Raw genomic sequence first — 6089 nt, 5'->3', positions numbered from 1 at the left:
GCACTCATGGGTACTGTCAGGGTGGACGTGCAGGTTGTCAAGCCTGGTAACCTGAAGCTGCTCAGAGAGGGGAGGAGAAGTATCTACTGAAGAGAGAGGTTTGGTAACCGAGGGTGGAGTGTTGGAGGGGGTTAGGAATAGCTCTTAGGAAGCCAAGAGGGGGCTCGTGAGCAGTACAGAATGCTGATGCCCACTTGAGCGGGGCTCCAGCCCACCCGGGGAATTTGATTTTCTCCTGCAGCCTCAATGGAAGCCATGGGTGTGAGATTGACTTAGGTTTGCTGATCCCAAGTTCCAGAAGAACAAGCAAGTGAGGGTGTCAAAGGGAACATAGAGGTCAGGGCCCCAAATCAGTCAACTTCTGGAATTTTCATGTTCACATTTATGGAGAAAACTGTAAGGTTTCAGACACTGGGCCAAGCACTTTACATGTAAAATACCATTAAGTTATCCTCACAATTCTACCTGCCAAAACTAAGGCCCTGACAAGACAAGCAACACATGCGAAGTCAAAAAGCCAGTACACAGCAAATGCTGGGTTTGGATTCATTCTTCTTGCTTACCCCAAATTCTGCAAATTTAGAGTCATCTCAACAGGGCCACACCCACACAGCAGCCGTAGTGGAGGGGAGGGGACCCAGAAGACACTACTCAATGCCATTAACAGTCAGAGGGGCCATCGGAGTTCACAGGCTGTTTCGCTGAATTATTATTTGTCTTATTGCAATATAATTCACATAATCCAAACTCACCCCTTTGCAGAGTAGAATTTAGCAGGTTTTGGGATCGTCACAGGGTGGGGCAGCCAGAGCGTTTTCATCACCCCAATAGAGAAAGCCTGGCACCAGGAAATCAGGAAACTACTTCCTGTCTCTAAGGTTCTGCCTATGCTGTACATTTCACATAAACGGAGGCAGAGGAGATGCAACCTTTCACTCGCGCCTTCTTCTACTCTGCATAATGTTTTGCAAATCCAAGTGATAAAGGTTTACTTAAAAGTAGATTTAGGCTGGTGCTGCGGCTCAATAGGCTAATTCTCTGCCTGCAGTGTTGGCACCCCAGGTTCTAGTCCTGGTCGGGGTGCCAGATTCTGTCCCGGTTGCCCCTCTTCCAGGCCAGCTCTCTGCTGTGGCCCGGGAGTGCAGTGGAGGATGGCCCAAGTGCTTGGGCCCTGCACCCTATGGGAGACCAGGAAAAGCACCTGGCTCTTGGCTTCAGATCAGCGCAGTGCGCCAGCCGCAGCAGCCATTGGAGGGTGAACCAATGGTAAAGGAAGACCTTCCTCTCTGTCTCTCTCTCTCTCTCTCACTGTCCACTCTGCCTGTCAAAAAAAAAAAAAAAAAAAAAAAAAAAAAAAGGAGTAGATTTAGTGGAGATTTGCTTTCCTAGGAAGGATGTCATAATAGAATAAATCCGACCTAACCTTCCTTGTGTGGCTTCAGAGGAAAGAACTGGGACCCGTGGTGGAAGCTGTTTTTGCTCCATGATGAGGAACTAACCCCGGAGTAGTAGGCCTTGCCCAGGAAATGCTGAGGAGTCCCAAGGGTGTCGGAGTCAGGGAAGATCTGGTAGGGCAGCAATAGAAGGGATGTCTACATATTAGTGTTCTTGAGTAAATCAGAGAGAGGGAGAGAGAGGGGAGGGAGTGGGAGGGAGAGCATGCCGCACAGGGAACAAAAGATGACAAACAGTTGTCTGGTTTGAGGGCAGGAGAGGGCGGCTCAGGAGGACGGCTCCTTGCTCACAGCCGCGCGCTTGTGCTTGGACAGCAGCCTTCAGGAGGCCGGCTTGGCTGGGTGGGGAAGTAGCGGGATGTTTACAGCTCCAAGTGTTGCTGAATGGCTGAGCTGGCCTTCCAGGTGGTTTCCAAGCAAAACGGCCCAGCTGCTGTTTTGCGAATTCCTGACACCTGGACTTGGCACAGAGCTAGCGGCTGGAGCGGCTGTGGGGATGATTCAGTCACGGTCAGTGATGAATTCTCGTATTCTCAGCCACCCTGTGAGTCCAGCTTAATGGGCCCAAGTGGAGCACCTGCTGAATGCCAAAGTCACACAAGAGCCTCTCCCCCTTGTGGATGAGGCCACGAGGTGGCATCCACCGTGTGCCGGGTGCTAAGCTGGGTGCCACACATGTTCCTTGTTTGATCTTCCCAGCAGCCCTGGAAATGTGGTGTGATCAGAACTCCTGAACCCATGAGAAATGCTGCGGCTCAGCAATTCCCAGCCGTGTTCCAGATCATCAGGTTATGACATGAGGGCCAAGCCAGTAGAGACTGGGAGAGCTTTGATTGGTTGAAGGTCTGGAATCCTACTCCTATTAAGTACAAGCTATAGCTAAACTGTCTTATTGGCAAAATTTGCCTGCAAAACCATGCGCCCACCTCATTGATCTATCAGCCTTGTTGGGGTTGGATTTAAATGGCTAGGGCAATGTTGTCCAAGAGCCACACAAGGGAGCTATTTGGGTCACTTAAAATTGGTGAGAAGCCAAATTTTGAAAGGAAAAAAAAGCATGTGAAACACATTATATTGATAATACATTGTCGTTAACCCAATTTTAAATCTAGACAATTCCTTTATTAGGTAATCAACACAAACATACTAATGAGCTAATTTATAAACCTGCTTTTCACATTAACTTTTGGAAATCTAGCACCTACAGTACACTTAAAAAACATTTCAGTTTGGACCAGCCCCATTTCCTGCACTCAGTAGCCACACATGGCAAGAGCTGCTAGTATGGACAGAAAAGTCCAGAAGCCCTGCATAGCAAATAGATGATGTGCCCTCCCTCAGCCCCCAAGTCAGGCTAATACCAGCAGATAATATTTAATTATCCTAAATGACACAAAGTGTCCAGATTTCCTGGTGTCCTAAGCACCTGCTAGGTTTGGCTTGTGGGTCCCTTAGACCAGCCTCCCACCCTGTCCCTGCCGCTGATGCTGGTGCCAGCCCTTACTCTCGGGGCCCCAGACTTCCCCGGTGCTCCCTCCCCAGCTCCCAGGCCCCACCTAGACAGGTCTGTCCTTTGCAGCATCCCATCAAGGGCCTAGTGAGAAGAAGGCCTTACTCCTGAGTGCATGAGCTGCAGGGCCCAGTTTTCCTGCTAAGCAGGTGAAGTGGCTTCTTAGTCAGGTGCATCCCAGTCATTATTTTTTTTTAATTTATTTATTTGAAAGGCAGAGTTGAGAGAGAGAGTGTGTGTCAGTCTTCCATTCACTGGTTCACTCCCCAAATGGTCACAATGGCTGGAACTGAGCTGACCTGACCTGAAGCCAGGAGCCAGGAGCTTCCCCTGGGTCTCCCATGCAGGTGCAGGGGCCCAAGCACTTGGGCCATCTTCTCCTGCTTTCTCAAGTCATAGCAGAGAGTTGGATCAGAAGTGGAACAGCCGGGACTCAAATCAGTGCCCATATGGGATGCCGGCACTGCAGGCAGGGGCTCTACCCGCTATGCCACAGTGCCGGCCCCACCAGTCATCATTAATATGCAGATTCCGACTCAGAATCCTGCGGGGTAAGGGGCATCTCAGAGCTTGCATTTCCGATAGACTCCTAGGTGAGGCTGAGGCCGCTGGTACTGGAACCAGGCTTCAGAGAGCAGGCTCAGGTCCGCCTGAGTCCTGGGAGGTTAAGCCACTCTGCTCAAGCCACACCTTTGCAGGAACAGGACCAAGACTAGAACTCAGAGCTCAGGACTCTCAGCTGGGCTGAGAAATCCTGCACCTCAGCCCCCGCTCTGCCACCTACTGGCGCCATGGCCTTAGTCTTCTCATCTGCCAAATGGAGCAAATACCTCGCCTCATGGAGGAGGCAAGGGTGGAGGAGGCAGCAGAGGGCCTGAGCCCTGCTGGCCTCATTAGTGGCCGGTTTCCTGTGGAGCAGGTTACGGATCTCCCGAAACCACTCCGAGCCAGATGGGAGTGCTCACCCAGCAGGCCCGCGCCTGCTCTCTTGTTGAGGATGTACTGGGTTGAATGAGGCCTCCCAAAAACACGTCCACCCTGGACCCATGGGTGCAGTCTCATTTGGAAAAAGGGTCTTTGCAGATGCAATCAAGGGCCCTGAGAAGCAATCATCCTGGATTGCCTGAGCGGGCCCTGAAGCCAATGACAAGCATCTGAGACAGACAGAGGAGAAGCCCACGTGGAAGGCCGCATGAAGATGGAGGCTGAGGCTGAGGCTGGACAGAAGCAGCCACAAGCCAAGGAACACGAGGTGCCCACGGCCAAGAGCTGAAAGAGGCAAGGGACAGCGTCCATGCAGGAGCCTCTCCTGGGACTGTGGCCGCACCAGCGCCATGATTTCTTCTGTCTTCCGGCCTCTGGAACTGCGCAGGGATAGATGGCTGCTGCTGGAAGCCACCAAGGTTGTGGGGATTGACTCAGCAGCCTTGGGACAGAAACAGAGAGAGAAGCCAAGAGCCGAGAGTGGCTCAGCAGGCAAATTCCCCCAAGTCAGTGTCCTTCTCTGTCGCCCCTGCTGCCCCATTCCCAAAGGAGAAATGAGGGACAGGCCAACCCATGGAGTGCAGGGGGCAGGGTGGCCCCAGGCACCAGAGCCGGGGCTGTGGCCTGCGGGGCTCAGCCAAGCAGTCCAGGGCTGGCACGTAGGGTCCAAGGGGATGCTGAGGGCCTGCTACCAGCTCGGATCCCTTATGCAGCACTCGGGCCCCTGGGCCTTCAAACCCAGTGACCTCCATTCAGCTGGAGCCTGCCTCAGAATCTTCCCAGAAAACTGCTGTGGCCTGGGCACTTCCTGCGGCTGAGTCACTGGGCTCTGACCTCTGCGGGGCCCTCACTGCATCCAAGCACAGGCAGGAGCCAGGGGCCTTCTGCTCTGGCTCTTCAAAGGGTCTTTCCCAGCACCACTGGGGACTGGCCCCTGTGCCTCACACCATGGCCAATGTTTACAGGAAACTGTTCGGTGACACTGACTGCTTAGATGACACGCATCTTGTGCAATGTAGAATGAGGTCATCCACATCGTTCAGTACCAGGCTTCCTGGTCAAGTGCTGCAAACAGCTTCAGGATCAGCCTGGGCTCCGGGCTCAAAGGGCAAGGGGGAAATCCAGTGGTCAGTGTTATAGTCTCCCCCCACCAGGACGGCTGCTGGGCCCTTTCCTCCCCTCCCCTCTCCTCTTCTGTCTCTTTCTGTTTCTGTCTTTCTCTCTCTCTCAGCATTCCAGGCAGAAAAGTCTAAAAACTATTATTTTTCACATAGTAACTCAACTTCCCTGATGAGCCACCTGTGGGCTGCCTATAGCAACAGAGTCGAGAGGATTGTCTACTGGGCCTTGCTCCCCAAGGCCCATCTGAGTACCCCACGTGGTGACACCAGTGCAGACAGTGCTCTGTCACAGTGATGCACAAACTCCCCATTCATTCATTCACCAAGCACCGCATCAGCATTCATTCATTCACTCCTTCAGCCCGTCATCCGACCAACATTGAGAGCCTTCTGTGGGGTGCGGTGGCGAACAAAGCACCTTGCAATGCAAGCACTTTGCAATGCACCATGGTAGAGACAGGAAGAACAGGCAATGTGAGAGACACAGAGGGAGGGGTGCCTCCTTTGTCCAGAAAAGTCCGGGGAGTTGAGTCCTGAAGGAGGAGTAGACGTGAAAGTGAGGAGCAAGGCAGGGGGACCACCCCTGCAAAGACCCAGGGGTGAGAAGGTGTTGCTTCCCCAGGAGCTGCCAAGCACTTAGAGAGGATGGCAGGAACCCGGGAGAGGATGCGTAAGGAGGACGGATAAGGAGGCAAACTAAATCCAAAAGACTCCAATGCCCTAGTGCAGAGTTGAGATTTGATTCTGCACTTGCAGAAGCCTATACAGAAAGGCTGGGAATGAAGCACTGACTAAAGCAACCCACACTTCAGAAAGACTGTGCTGGGAGCAGTGACTAAGACTGGAAAAGATCAGAGCAGGGGCAGGCATGTGGCCCGGAGCTTCAGACGCTAGTTACGACACCTGCATCATACACTGCAGGGCCCAGGGTCAATAGCTGGCTCCACTCTGCTCAGCCTCGCTTTCCACTGATACAGAACTCAGCAGCAATGGCTCCAGTAATTGGTTCCTGCCAGCCAT

General features: G+C 52.8%; 1 protein-coding gene across 2 annotated transcripts in view; it reads left to right on the top strand.

The window, feature by feature from the left end:
* Positions 1-6089, top strand: part of ANXA13 (annexin A13) — a 62555-nt gene that overhangs the window by 26617 nt on the left and 29849 nt on the right.

This window comes from Oryctolagus cuniculus, chromosome 6 (assembly GCF_051225735.1).
Source record: "Oryctolagus cuniculus isolate XC-2025 breed Fujian yellow rabbit chromosome 6, ASM5122573v1, whole genome shotgun sequence".
Classification (NCBI taxonomy): Eukaryota; Metazoa; Chordata; class Mammalia; order Lagomorpha; family Leporidae; genus Oryctolagus; species Oryctolagus cuniculus.
Note: the sequence above shows the minus strand (reverse complement) of the source record. Positions and strands in the feature narration are given on the sequence as shown.